Source organism: Solanum verrucosum, unplaced genomic scaffold, assembly GCF_900185275.1.
Source record: "Solanum verrucosum unplaced genomic scaffold, falcon-dt-bn FXZP01000050.1, whole genome shotgun sequence".
NCBI lineage: Eukaryota > Viridiplantae > Streptophyta > Magnoliopsida > Solanales > Solanaceae > Solanum > Solanum verrucosum.
In genome coordinates this window covers 1617616-1631799 of record NW_026020020.1, presented here as the reverse complement: position 1 = coordinate 1631799, position 14184 = coordinate 1617616, and the positions used below count along the sequence as shown (strand labels likewise).

Here is a 14184-nt window from a genome sequence, read left to right as displayed (position 1 = left end):
AACTACACCCTGCACAGAAATCAACCCAACCTAGCGATTCAACAATACACGGCTCAAAAGGCCCAATATTCACAGCTTAATAGTCACAATAAATAATCAAACGAATCAAATTAGTCAATTTCAAAAGTCAAGTAGATTAGTCACTCGCAACAAGTACATAAATAAAAATTAGCAATCAAGTCACGCATAAGCATCAAATTCATCAAGTCATAGTAATCAATCTCTTGTCGGAACCATTTCTCATCGGCACAATATCACCAGTAGAAATCATTTCCCATCGACTTTATATCAATTTATTAGCCAGAACTATGTTTCATTGGATTTATACCACTTGCCAAAAATGACCTCGGCATCACAACACTTGCCGGTAAAGACCTCGGCATCAAGCACTCACCGGCAAAGGCCACGACATTAGAACACTTTTCGGTAGAGACCTCGGCATCATAACACTCACCGACAAAGACCTCAACTTCATAAGTTATCACATGTCTCATCATGGTGTTTAAGGTCAATGCATATAAGCAATATCACACCACACGAAAGAGACAACAATTCACACAATTCAAGTCCATATTCATGCTTCAAGCATTTCTTTAGCCAATCAATAAGGGTCACATTAAGGAGTTTCGCATCATCATGTTCAGCACATAGCCCTTTTCATTTCAACCCTTTTTTACTCATTTAGATGAATGAAGTGGAAAATTTAACCCTTCACCTCATCCCCATTTCTCCCAACACACAAGAAACTAGGGAAGTACACGAATTCTACTAGAAACTAGGTTTAAAAAGTCACTTGCCTTAAATAAATTAACAATCACTCCACTAGTTGAGTCTTCCCCTTCCGAATCACTTCCAAATCCACAAAATTTATAATAATCAAGTATTTACAATCACTCATCGGAATCAACAATTCACACATCAATTATGTAGAGAAATGAACCAATCAACTCAATAACCAATTTCAAAATAGAGGTTTGAATCTAAAAAATAATACTTGAAAATGGTGTTTTAAGGCTTTAGGAACTCATTAGAGAAAAGTATTTCGAAAAAGTGATCAAAATCACTTCAAAATTACCATTCTACTAATTTCTTGGTTCTTGAAGATAACTCCAAATTTCTAATTTCAAAATCTTAATCTAAACACATAAATCCATAAATAATAATGGGTAATTGAATATTTAGGGATAAGAATCTCTACCCAAAAATATTTCTCAAAAATTTGATCCAAATCATCACCCTAATGCTCCCAAAACTAAAAAATGGTGAAATGTAGGCTTGAACCCTGAAATGGCAAGACAAAAGCCCTCTCTGATGTCACAAAAGCGACAAGTGAACACTGCTAAAAACACGGGCGTTGCAAAAGCAAAGGTCGCTTAAGCGATGGGACCTTTGCAAAAGCAAGGCCTGCTACACTACAAAACACAGCCAAAATTCAAAGCATCGAAAGGACCCTCAGAATTCCTTCTGAACGACGTACACCCTGGTCACAAATGCAGATCAATTCTACTCGACGTTCTGGACTCAATGGAACTGTCAGAACACGAATTTGAGATCTCTTTGACCCAACATCCCTGAAAATTCCAAGAAATGAACTCATGCCAAAAAAGACTAAAACAAGCTCGGGACCTCTCAAAAATCAACCAAGACCTCACCTAAGCTTAAAATAATCCCCCAAATCCAACGGAACTCTCAGAATTTCGATAAAGCATTCGAACTCTGAATGTTGACCAAAGTTAGTCCAAAAGCTTAAATTCCATAATTTCACAACTTAGGACCTTGAATCGTCAAAAAGACTCGAATCAGAAACCGACAACTCTCACAAATTATATCTCACATTGCGGGACTGATGGAATCAATGGAATTCTATTTCGACACTCACAACTCCAAACACATCAAAAATCATTTTTTAACAACTTAGCCTTTCAAATGCAAACTTATCAAAATTCTCAATTTTTAACTCAATGTTTAAAATCAACTTTTCAAAACTCAATCATAGAAGATTCGGGGACAATATCAAGAGGATGAAATAGTAAATTCATGAAACTTTCCAAAAATGACCGACCGGTTTCATTACACAAAAATTGTAAAATGAAATTTTAGAAAATAAAACAAAGACCGACTTGGGCATGCAGTTAGCAAAAATAGTATTCATGAATTGACCAATATCAAAATTGATCATTGACAATTGATGCATCTTTCGTACTAGTTACAATAGTATTTGATGTGTACGACTCTAATAATATTAAATTTTTGAAAGGTTTTTTTAAATATACAATCATTTAACTTATATAAAAATAAGGGAAAAAAATTACATTACAAAATTTTAGCCAAAAAAAAATCTAGTATACAAAATTATACATTATGATATACAATAATATACAAAAATATTAATTCTTACAAAAATATTTTAAAACTTAATACGCTAAATATACAATATTATATAAAGTTGTAAAAGATAATATTCACTCTTATACAATAATATACAATGTAATACTTTATTATTAAAAAAATGAACCTCGTCTTCTTCCTTGAATCCAAGCATCAGAGTCATCCAAAAATACCTCAAAAGCTACATGAGATCATTCAAAATTTTATATTTAGGTTCCTCAACACGTAGTTGATTTTTTGGAACATGGTTGAAGGTACTTCTATACTCTCACATCTTGAGGCATTTGATTCTACTGTTATGGATTTGAATAATATCGAGGTTGAAGTTAATGATTAAGATCAGATCGTCTTATTACTTATTTTCTTACCCCAATCATTTAAGCATGTTAGATATACTACGTTTTATGAAAGGGATAATATCTCTTACAGGAAAATTACATATATCTTCAAATCAAAAGAACAAATAGATAAAAGAATACTACCGGAGAAGTAGTGAAATACATAGGAAAGATTTATTTGTAAGAGATAGATCTAATAAGAAAGAATCAAGTAGTGAGAGGGTCTAAATCAAGGTCAAAGTTCAGATACAAAAATGTGGTGTGCAAATATGTCATAAAAAAAGGTCATATTATTTCTGAATGCTATAAGTTGAAAAACAAAGAAAAATAAAAACAAGCACCAAAATATTGTCCCTATTAAAACAAGTGTATTTGCTGATAAGTCTGAGGGTATTTAGCTACTAGTAGTAGTTTTAAATCTAATAATGAGTGGACATCAGATTCAGATTGTTCTCATCATATGTGTTCCAATAGAGATTTGCTTACCATATAAAAATTTGGTGGAGGTGGAATTGTCTTAATGGATAACAATGCTCCCTACAAAATTTTGACAAAAGGTACAATTTGTATCAGAATGCACGATGATTTGGTAAGAACTCTCACTGATGTTATATATTTTCCCAACTTAAATAATCTCATCTCATTAGTCATTCTAGAATTTCTTTGGTGAAAATACACAAGTGAAGGTGGAGTTATGAAAATCTCTCTAGATGCTCTTGTGATCATGAAAACACGTAAATCTGATAAGTTCTACACTTTACTAGGATCCATTGTCACATGTATTGCTGCATTTTCTACTTAATTTGTTTATGACATCACCAAATTGTGGCATATTCAATCGGGGCATATGAGTGAGGTCTTTCCATTCTCAGCAAAATAGGTCTCTTTTTTGGACATAATATCATAAATATGGAATTTGACGAATACAATATATTCATGAAGCAGAAAAGAGTAAATTTCAAATCTATAATAACTCATCGAACAAAAGCTACTTTTCATTCAGACAATTGGAATCCTTTCTAGTCCCTCGTCAAAATGTGGTACTGGGTATATGTTAACTTTCATTGAGGATTATTCAAGGAAAGTTTTGATTTATTTTCTAAAAAATAAAAGTGATATTTTCTTAACTTTCAAATAATGGAAAGTTTTGATTGAAAAGCAAATAGGAGAACATGTCAAACGGCTTAGATTAAATAATGGTTTGATATTATGTAATGATAAGTTCAATAAATTTGATAAAAAATGAAGAAATCACTCGACATCATACTGTGAGGATGACCCCTTAGCAAAATGGTGTTGCAAAAAAGATGAATAGAACTCTTTTGGAAAGAGCTCATTGCATGATTAAAATTTTTGGTTGACTAACGCATTTTAGGCTGATGATATCTCTATGTATTGTTATATTGTCAATCGTGCTTCTTTTGCACCTTTGAATTTAAGACTCCGAAGAAAATGTGGTCAAGTACTCTTGCTTATTAATCTGATTTAAAAATATTTGATTATCCTACGTACATCATGTGAACGATTGAAAACTAGATTCGATGACTAAATTATTCAATTTCACATAATTTAATAATAGTTTTACTCTATTCTAAAAATTATAAAATAAAACAAAGATCGATTTGGGCACACAATTAGCAAAATAGGATATAAAAATTAAAGCAATATCAAAATTGACCATTGACAATTGATGAATCTTTCCTACTAGTTACAATAGCATGTGTTGTGTACGCATTCAATAATATTATTTTTAGAATTTTTTTAAAATATATATAATTATCTAACTTATGTAAAAATATTTGAAAAAGGACAATTTTGACCTATTTAGTAACGATAGAGACATTTTAGGATCAAATTATTAGAGGTAGATATATTTTTGGATCAAACTAGTGACGTGATTCATGTTTTTAAACCAGCTTATTCAGTGAAGACATTTTATTCACTTTCACATACTTTAAGAATATTTTTACCCTTTTCCGAAAAGTGTAAAATAAAATTTTAGAAAATAAATCAAAGACCGATTTAGGCATGTAATTTAAAAACCAGGATACAAAAATTGACCAATATCAATACTGACCTTTAACAATTGAGGCATCTTTCGTACTACTTACAATAGCATGTGATGTGTACATGTGTAATAATATTTTTAAAAAATAAATAAATGTAAAGGCCTGATTCCGTCGTTAGGGAAAAGCGAATGTGGAAATAATTGGACCAGAAAAACTTTTGAGTAGTAACTTGAAATTTCCTAGCCTAGTCCAGATTTGGACGAAATCGGAGTTAGACGAGTCTAGGAAAATATGGTAATGAAGAGAAGTGTAATAATGAAATTTATTGCATGAGTGGATAGCTAAGACGTTAAGGAATCCGTACGACTTTACAGAATTGAATTCGGGCGAGTAGAACTCTCGAAATTGATCTTAGCGTGAACGGGTGTTTTCTGAGTGTCGTGGGATGAAGGTGTGTTGTGAAATGGGGGTTTGGAGCTCTTAATTCGACATTTTGTTTCCATGCAAGCCGTTGTGTCGGGATTATTCCTGCCAGGGCGGGGCCACTATGGGGAGTTAGGGGCCGTCATAGCGGGACAAATGCGATTTAAGTCGGAAATAAACCCCAAAATTATTTTATTCTGCAAGTTTTGACTTTAAGAGCTAGAAGACGAACCCATGTGCTTTCCTGACAGTTTTCCACCATTATTGAGGCTAAAGGTAAGGTTTTAACTCCCCGAATCTATTTTTCGATTCGTAGAATGTAAATTCATGGGTGATTATCGATGGGCAGGGTTTTTATCTGGAAATTATGGTGAAAAAAGCCCTAATTTGGGTATTAGGATCTTGAGTTTGGTCTATGGTTATTGGGTTTGTTATAATCCGGATAATTAGAACTTTGATTGTTGATCCTTGCATATATTAATTGTTTGTAGACCTAGAACAAGAAGAAAGAAACCGAAAATGGAATATTCAAGTGCCTTAGGGGATTCAAGCTTGGATTCGAGGTAGGTGATGATTGTGATTTCATGTTGGTGTGATATATGTAATTGCTCATTATAATGCATGTATGTATGCGAATGTTTCATTATTGATCACCCCAATCATAAATGAGGATAATTGAATAATTGTATGCCAAGAACCACCTTTTGTTGTATGATTGTGAGAATATACATTGTGATTGTGTGATTTTGTTGAATGGATCAGGTGTTACGTTTCGACACGCTAACTTAGATCGGTTGCCACGTTTTGGCATAAATATGGGATCGATTGCCACGTTTTGGCATAAATATGGGATCGGTTGCCACCTTCCGGCATAAATATGAGATAGGTTGCCACGTTTTGACATAAACATTGGATCAGGTACCACGAACCGGTACACTAACAGTTTGAGTTTGGGTTCCATGAGAAGACCATTGAATTGGGTTTCGTGAGAGGACCATTGAATTGTGTTGTGTATCTAAGGCTGCGCAACGGACCGGAACAAACTGGTACTGGATCGAAACGGGATGGTTTGATCGGTATCGAGAAGAACCGGACCGGAATTGAGTTCCACGAGCCCTCCACCAGTTCAGTAGTTATGGTATACCTTCTTCCTTTGTAATATTATCTGAACCCTGTTCAAGATATTTAACAAATTTACATTTATTAGAAGAGTCAAGACCAAGTTTATGTTTCACTCTACCATGGGCACCTACTCGAGGCATAGACATTTGAGGATTTTCAACATTATCTAAGGAACAATATTTATCATATATTTCTTTAGCAAGTATTTTTATACTATTTTGACATGTTACCAAATCAGGTTGTTCTTCTGGTTTGATATCTAAATTTTGATAAACGCATTCAACTAAAGCTTTTGCACCATATTCTTTATATTCAGGGTTGAAAAGAATTGCAGTTAAATAAATTTGAGAGATAGGAAAAAAATATTTCTTAAATTTTGTAATCATAACTTCAATAGCACTAGTAAATAATTCATGGTTTTATATTCAGAAAAGAGAGATGAAATCTCACATATATGTATTAAAATTTCAGAAATAGTAGGATAATACATTCCAATTTTTTTTTAGTAGCATCATAAAATGATTTCAAAAATATTCTAAGTTCATTTACTTCATCTCAATCACTATCATTAAGTTTTAATTCAGAATAATCATTATGACTATTAAATTGCATAGTAATAGGTTCTCTCTATATATAAGCAACTTCAAGCATATCATAAAAGGAATTCCATCTAGTTTTTAAATGTTGCGAAACTTTTCTAAACGGAAGTTTACATGCATTACAAAGCTCTTTAAATTGATTAATTCTACTACTACTATGCATATGAAAAATATAAAAACAAGCATTATCAACTTTATCACAACTATTTTTAAATAATTTCACACCATCACTAACAACCAAATTTAATACATGCGCAACACATCTAACATGAAAAGCATATTTACTAATAGGACAAATTCTAGGTTCTAGCATATTAATAACATTTAAATTTGCAGAAGCATTATCTAAAGTAATACTAATGACTTTATCACAAAGACCGAAAAAATATAAAATTTCCAACACAGTAGTAGCAATATACATTCCAGTTTTTTTCTATTGACAAATTTTATAACCGATAATTCTTTTTTGTAAATTTCAATTATAATCAATCCAATGCGAAGTAATAGTGAAATAGTCAAAACCATTAGGACTACGACCCATATCAGTGGTAATAGCAACTTTACAATCCATTATTTCAAAATAGGCACGCAAAAATTGACAATGTTTTTCTTGAAATTCAAAAATATCTCTTTTTACCATGCTTTTTGATAAACATTTAAAACTCGGATTATATGTATCACCAATATATGCAATAAAACCCGGATGTTCTCCAAAACTAAAAGGTAAACCACAAATGACAACTATTTTTGCAAAATTTTCACGATCACGATCTTTATTATAGGTTCGATGTGTAAGAGGACGACTTCGGTTCGAAGTATTTAATTCACCTTGAACCATATTTGACCCTCTAGCCGATGGTCCAATGCTAGAATCTTCACAAACATTAAGAGAAGATAAATATGCAAATCACTCTTGACTATGTTTTTGCATTAAATGCTTTTTTAATCCCCCCGTTGAACCTCCAGCCCCACTAGATTTATATTTAAAATGTTGTTTACAAATACTACATATACTAAAAGTTTTTTCTTCATTCAAATAACATAATTTCCACACATTTGATTTTAAAGTACGCTGTACCTTGGTCTTACCTCTAGTTGGAACAATAGGGGGACGACTAGTTCCAATCGGATGATTGTCCTCCTGAGGTGGAACTTCAATACTATTGAGGTCGGGACTAGTTGGTGTATCATCTAAATCTACTTGTTCATCAATTTCTACTTCTTCATTTTCTTGATAATTACCATAATGTCTTTCATAAACCTCTTCGGGAATTATAGGAGTATCCAAATTAATTTCTATAGGTCCGGGATGAGAAAAACTAGTTTCATTCACATGAGTAAATTCATCAGTATTCATTCTAACAAGAGGAAAATTAGATTTAGAAGAACTAGAATCGTTCTTATTTTTTGTAAACATATTTTTTACTCCGTGTACAATACCTCTTTTACCTCCACTTTTTTTAGAAGACTCCATGATATAAAATTATAAAATACAAAATTTAAGAAGAACAAATAATATATAATAAGAACAACTTACAAATAATAAATACAAAAAATAAATATAAGATTAGAGAGTGGAACGAAGTTACCAAACGTTTGTGTAAAGAACAAACGATTATAACCGAACATTGAAAAGTTGATGTCGAAACTTGAAGTTTGAAGAAGATTCCTCCTCCAAAATTCAGCAAATGATTATTCAAATCTTCACAATTACAAAATAATATGATTGAAATTTAGAACTTAAAACTTGAAACTTCGAGAAAGAGTGAAAATTGAGAAAAAATTAATATTTGTTATTGTAAATCTGTAGTTAAAATATAAAGAAGAGGGAGTATTTATAGAATTTACATTTTAGGAATAAAATGGGAGCAAGGGATTTGAGGAATTTTTTTTTTACCGTTTGAAATATTAACGTTTGGAAAAAAAATGACTGTTAGGACTTGGGGGCTGGGGCATTGGGCGTTGAGAAACTGGCAATTGGCAGGCTTTGTGGACTTTGGCAATTGGCACATTAAAATGGCCACAAAGTGACAACTAACAAGACAGCCACTGCCAATGGCAGGCGGCAGGCACATTGAAAAAGGCCAAAGGGACACATTACACACTGCCCTATATATTATATATTTAATAAATTTAAAACATATCAGAATCGAATCGGAATCAGAATGAACCGGTACCGAAATACCAGTATCAAATCGTGATACCATTCCATTTCGGGTATCGATTTACGGTATCCCATCCCGTCCCGAAGATGACCGGACCAGAACAAACCGGAACGGACTGGACCAGTACCGGACCGATACCGATACGACCCGGTACCGGTATGACCCTATCCGGTGCCTAGCTTTATGTGTATCTACTTTTGTTGATTACGTTCATATCTAATGGTGATTGAGGTGGAAAGACTGTCTGTTGCTCTAAAATGATAACCAATGGGTATTACTGAGAACATGGAATGCTACATTGATCCCGAAAAGATGACTAATATTGTATATGTTTGGTATATGCATGTTTTATAATGTTGTGGTTACTTGCATGTGTTTCACTTATTGGGATAGCCGCGTGATCCTACTAGTACATTGTGCTTGTGTACTAATACTGCACTTGCTTGTTCTTTTTTATTACAGGGCATCTTCAGGCGGATATTGATAGACCTCAGCTAGGTGACTGTTCAGCGTGATCGGAGTCAAGGGTGAGGTAGTTCTTTCAGGCTGCCATGGATCTTTCTTTTTTAAGTCCACTCTTTTCGAACTCAAACTATTTGTTTAGTTTCGGGGCTGTACCCCTTGTTCTTAGACTTGTTGATTGTAGAGTTTCGGTACATTGACTTTCAGGTTCTTGGGGTTGTTCTTCTGCATTAGTTTGGTTAGTTTGTGTATACCTTTGGAGTTTATGAGAACTCCGTATTTCTTTTGATCATTTAAACCTATTTCCAAATCTTTAAATGCATAGTTTTTGGTTAAGTTGTTTAGTCTGGGTTGTAGTAATGGTTCTCCCAGTGGAGGGTTAGTGTCGGTGCCAATCATGACGGTCTGGGTCGTGACAAAGTTGATATCAGAGCCCTAGGTTCGTTGATCTCATTGTACCAAAACGAGTCTTGTAGAGTTCTGCAGAACGGTACGAAGACGTCCGTACTTTTCTTTGAGAGGCTATAAGACTTAAGGAAAAACTCACTTCTTTCTACTTCTTCGTGCTATGACTTGAATCCAATTGGTATCTGGGTGATACAAATTGGTATCTTTCCTCCTTCACTCTATGGTCGAAACTAGGGCAACAAAGTGGTAACACCATCACTAGCAAGAAATGATGTGTATAGACTATCGACAATTGAATATGGACACCATTTGGAACAAGTATCCACTACCTCGGATAAATGATCTTTTGAGCAGTTCTAGGGTGCATCAGTTTACATTTTGCTCTTGTACTGGGAGACCAGTAATGGTCATCTATGGAACAAGCTAATTTAGAAATCGGGATTGTCTATGAGTTGTAACTTGAAAACAATGAGTGTGTGTTCCTTGTTGCCTGAATTAACCGTGAATGTGGAAGTTGTATTTGCTTGGATGTGATGATATGATCATCTGCATAATAAGTGTGGGTCTGATTTTTGATATGTGCAATATGCTAGCTGAATTGATTGAAACTATGCAAGTTGTAAATGTTGAGTATCGTGAAACTTGTTGTGAAAAGAAGGTCACGACTAAGTTTGATGCAAGGGTCTAGATAATGTACGAGGTGATTCGTAAGAAAGATATGGACGTGTTTTGCGCTTGAGTAATAACCGCGTGAGTGTCTGGGTGTATCCTGGAGATGTGTGGGTTATGGTGTTGAATTAATGAGAATGAGTTGGATTGTGTATTGCTGGATTGACTCAGGGTAGATGATGATTATCCTAGTTCAGAGGATTATCCTAAACTGCTCATTAAAGCTGAAACCTGTTGGGAGATTTAGAAAAGAGAAACCCCAGAAAAAACTTATTGCCTAGGTATTGTTTTCGTCTAAGTCGCTAGGGTGGGATTTTTTTCCACCAGCGTGAGGCCGCCAGAGCGGAAATTCCCCGCCAAAGCGGGAAAGAGCGAGACAGAACCTCATCCCTGTCTCCTCTATTTTTTCCCAGGTCTTCTTATAGAACCCGAATTGAATCCGAACTAACCCCTGCAATCTAATTAGTGTTCAACAATCAAGGATAAACTATAAAACCTTGTAATAAATCGAATGATGTAAAAAACAACAAAAAAACTGGCATCCATGTGATTACAAAAACAAAAAAGGTGTGCGAAATTTTCTAAGTGTGACTTTTTGTTGACTTCGGTTGCCAATTTAGGGCGTGTAGTTTCAAGGGAAGGGGTAATGTTAGATCCCCAAAATTTTGAAGTTGTCAAGAATTAGGTCCGACTTAGTTTTGTGACTGAAATTAAGAGTTTTGTGGGGCTCGCTAGCTACTATCGTCACTTGTGAAGGGATTAAGGTCAGATTTGCAGATTCAAGTTTATAGGTGACATCATTCAAGAAGTTTTGGTAAGGGACGGTTAGATAATGAACACCATTACTTTGGAAAATGCATTTAGTATTGTTGCTATAACATGTATGGGTTGTTTAGCGAATGATGAAATTAAGTTATGTCATTTGAGGTTCGAAGTTATACTACGATTTCATGGATTGTTTGTATATCAAGAAGAGGTCAGGATACGATTGCTCCAATAACAACAAGGTTTACTTGATTAAGTTATTAAGTGTGTCACAATTGTGGAGAACCTGAGCATATGAGGAGGAAATCAGCGAGGCTGTGGAGGCCGAGGAAATGGTAATGCGGGTAGAGGAGTAGTGCATCCAGGCAAGGAGGTTGCCCGTCAAGATGATAGGGCTCAGTTTTATGCCTTTCTGGGCAAGACCGAGGCTGAGGGTCTGATGCAGTGATCAGAAGAACTATTATTGTTTGTGACCAGATGGCTAATGTGTTGTTTGATCCGGGTTCTACTTATTCTTATGTGTACGTGCAATTTGCCTCTGAATTTGATATGATTTGTGATATACTTGATCCCCCCATCCATGTTTCTACTCCAGTTGAAGAGTCAGTCATAGTCACCCATGTATATCATGTTGTCCTGTTGTGTTTATGGATTTTCAGATTTGGGTTGATTTGGTTATGCTAGATATGACTAACTTGGTATAATCTTAGGCATGACTTGGTTGTCCCCCTATTATGTTGTGCTTAATAGTAATGCTAAGTCGGTAACTCTAGAGATCCCGGGTAGGAAAAGGTTAGAGTGGGAAGGGGGTACAAGCCTAAGTCAGCTAAGGTCATGTCATTCGTGTGGGGTAGGAAACTGGTAGGGAGGGATTGTTTGGTGTGATTGGCTCATATTCGGGATGTTGAGGTCGAATCCCCCTCTATTGAGTCTATTCTTGTGGTGTCAGAATTAAGAGAGCTTAAAGCTCAAATCCAGGAGCTTCTTGATTAAGGTTTCATCCCTCCTAGTGCTTCCCCGTGGAGTGTTCCTGTCTTGTTTGTTAAGAAGAAAGATGGTAGTATGAGAACCGTTGATTTTATCTTAATCCATAACGGGGTGGATTAATACCGGGATGACAAGCTTATAGATAAAGAAAGTCCCATTGAGTATACTTGGGTAAAGGCAATTGAAGTATTTTAGTAAGACTGTGCGCACAAAAATTGGTTAGTCCTTTGAATTTGATGGGTATACTTGAGTTTGAGGTGTCGTGTTGATGAAAAGTTTGACTTTGTAGTGATAGTCAGGGCTGACTAAGCATAAGGGTAAATAAGAGTTTGTGACGGAATGCAATTATATAATAAGACTGGTTAGCAACTATTGAAAAAGACTTGGGAAATGAGTGTACATACATTAGCTCAAGTGTGATCATAAGTGCTTGGTTCTTGTTTTTGAGTTTAGTAATGAGTATGATTGAAATTTTAGTGAAATATATTGTAAGATCGATAGAGATGCGATCACTGATAAACGGAGATCCATGAATTCATAAAATCTTCAAGGTACAAGCTAATGTTGATAGAGAAATGGATTGTGTTATACGGTGGAAATTACAATTCAGATTTTTCATTGTAAGTCTACATTCGTGGTGATGTATTTTATCAAGATATGAATTGGCAAGGTGAGAAATGATCAATTGTATCTGGTATTGAGCATTTTAAAGGACTTATACTTGGGTTGAGTCATAAGTTTACTACTATTGATTGTTAAGTACCTAAGAAAGGTTTCAGTTAAAAAGTGTTGGTTTAGAATAAGGTAAATGGTTGTAGTGTTTATGATGGTTGTTAGTATTGTGAGTATGATTCACTAGCTATGCTCTCGTGTGTTTTCGCTTTTGTGGATGGATCCCTAGTGGTGGATCAGGGGTACCAAATCCTGCGATATTCTCTTGGTTGAGTGGGAAGATTGAGAAGATTTGGTTATTTCGAATAACATAATTGGTGTTGTCTTGGAGTTGTTAAAGTATTTTAGTGGTTCGACATGTACCACTTGGTTATGAGAATTCATGGAAGAGCTACCCTGTGTGATCATGGTTGTCCGACAATTTTAATATTCGTCTAGTCGTAGAGGCCATATATTGATTGTGTGTGGTTGAATGCGGGGATCATTGGGTCCAATTATAATGTTCTTAAGGGTAATCTACAATCATAATTGATAAATCTAGCATTCGATAGTATGGTTAGAGGGTTGTATGCTTGGACATATCCCTCGATGAGATCTGATGTCTAAAGATCAAATTTTGTAACTTAAGCTCATGGAAATTTATGTTGTGAGAAGGAGATGTTGATAAGAACTATGATTGGTTGAGTATTGTGAGTGTGTTGGTTGGTTCAGGTCCACCTCTAATTGTAGCGAGTATTGATTTGGAATTTATCATGCTTATGTGAGAAAGGATTACTCCTTATGATTGTGTCAAGGTCCTTGATAACATGTGGCAGACGTGTGTACGATCAACTTTGGTGGTTATTAAGAATAGCTTTTGTTGTTAGTTAAGTTTACATACAACAATAATTATCATTCGAGTATTGTGATGACTTCATTGAGGCATTGTATGGGAGGATGTGTAGATCACCCATAGGGTGGTTTGGGGCTGAAGATGTAAAACCTTTGGGAGTTGATTTGGTAAAGGATGCTCAGGATAAGATAAGAAGTATCCAAGCTAAGCTTCTAGCAACCCAGAGTAGACAGAAAAAGTATGCGGGACAAATATCCCCAGTGATTCGATGATTAAGATACTACTCTACTCTTACTTTAGCTAGTTTTTCCTATGTGAACACTCGGGACGAACAATGGGTAAATT

The 14184-nt window shown here is 34.8% G+C and overlaps 1 protein-coding gene across 1 annotated transcript in view; it reads left to right on the top strand.

Annotated features, from left to right (window-relative positions):
- LOC125821071 (tetraspanin-6) overlaps positions 1-14184 on the top strand; it is a 1176838-nt gene that overhangs the window by 30112 nt on the left and 1132542 nt on the right. The gene's annotated exons all lie outside the window — the stretch shown is intronic.